Source organism: Oryx dammah, unplaced genomic scaffold (assembly GCF_014754425.2).
Source record: "Oryx dammah isolate SB20612 unplaced genomic scaffold, SCBI_Odam_1.1 HiC_scaffold_22, whole genome shotgun sequence".
In the NCBI taxonomy this organism is placed as follows: Eukaryota; Metazoa; Chordata; class Mammalia; order Artiodactyla; family Bovidae; genus Oryx; species Oryx dammah.
The window spans coordinates 58066939-58068563 of NW_024070206.1; positions in this window are offsets into that span (position 1 = coordinate 58066939).

The following is a 1625-nucleotide window of genomic DNA, read 5'->3' on the forward strand; positions in this document are numbered from 1 at the left end:
GTATGTGTTTGTGTTTCTGTGTGTTTGTGTGTATTGTATGTGTGTTTGTGTGTTGTGTTTGTGTTCCTGTGTGTTTGTGTGTATTGTGTATATGTGTGTTTCTGTGCATTTGTGTGTATTCTGTGTATTTGTGCTTGTGTGTGTTTCTCTCTGTGTTGTGTATGTGTGTGTTTATGTGTGTTGTATCTATATGTGTTTGTGTGTGCAGGACTTGAAGGTCACAGGACAAGCAGGTTTCCACCTGTGTGCTAAGTCTCCTGCTCAGCCAGACATCTTAGGGACATGCAAACCTTCAGAGGGAGCACTTGCTTGGGGGTAAGGATTGTGGAGGCCTGTCCTCGTCAGCCCATCTTCAGCGGTGTGACTTTGAGCAGTGCCTTGACCCTCTCTGGACCTTTTCTTGTTTGTGGATGAAACCAGAGGCTGGATTCAGACGCTGAAATGTCCCGCCTGCTTCTCACATTCATCGCACGCGCTGCTCGTGCTGCTGACGGTGCGGTCCCGCTGTCTATGTTCATTCCCAGCCCCGCGCGCTGTGTGGGCGCCTGGGGACGGGCTGGGGTGAGCTGAGCTGAGGGGGTCGGAGGTGAGCCCAGGCTTTCAGGCCAGGAGGGGTGCTGGACTCCTAAGCTGCCTGGCGGTCGGGAGGGCGCTGGCTTGCCTGGGGGGATGTGTTGACCGATGTCAGTTCTCTGGAGTTGGCGCTTAGAGCCCTGGGGGCAGGTGGGTAGGGAGTGCGGAAGGCCCGGGCCTGGGGGCCTCTCAGATAGAGGAGCCCACGGGAGCCTTGGGGGCAGAGGTCCCCTGCACCTGCGACCCCAGGGGAGCCCGCCCTGAGGATGGGGTGCACAGAGAGCAGAGCCACAGGGGAGCCCCCAGAGCCAGAGGACCCCTGTGCCCCACCCCCCGAGACCCACAGGCGCCTGGAGCACAGGCGGGTGGGCCCCCCACGGCCCTGGGAGCCCGGAGCACAGCCAGGAGGCCACAGGCTGCAGAGAAGAGAAGAGGCTTCTGGCCCTTCTGGGCTCACTCCTGGCTCTGGAAGTTTCTTTCGTTCGACAGAAGAGGCTCCAGCACAGGGTCTGGGAGCCAGGCCTCGGTTCCCAGAGGCTCAGGACTCTGGGCAGGTTGGGGGCCCAGCAGCAGGGACCCAAGGCTGTTCGACCTTCTGCGGGGGTCTCCAGGCCGAGGGCTCCTGCCAGCCACGGGACACAGAGGGGTCCGGAGCCCATCTGGGGGCTGGGGGCCGTAGGCTTTGGCGACGCCCGGCCACTGCACTGCCTGAGACCCCTCACCCACCTGGGCCACATGTCCCCTTTCTAACCATGGGCCCGCCTGCGGGTGCGTGGAGCTCCGCCTTCCTAGAGAATGTTCTGAAATAAGAGCGAGCATCGGGAAGTGTTTTGAAAATAAAAACAGCGTTTACACGCAAGATATTATCATATTTCTAGGCTAAGATGTCACCGCTATGAAGTACAACCCCGCAGTTATGACACAACGGGGGAATTACGAGTGTGGTTGCAGGAACATTTCTGTCGGCGGCGGGTTGTGTAAGCGAGGCGTGCTCGGCGCTGGGTCGAGGCCGAGGCGCTCCGGGCCGCGGGGCCGGTGACCCGTGTGGGTCC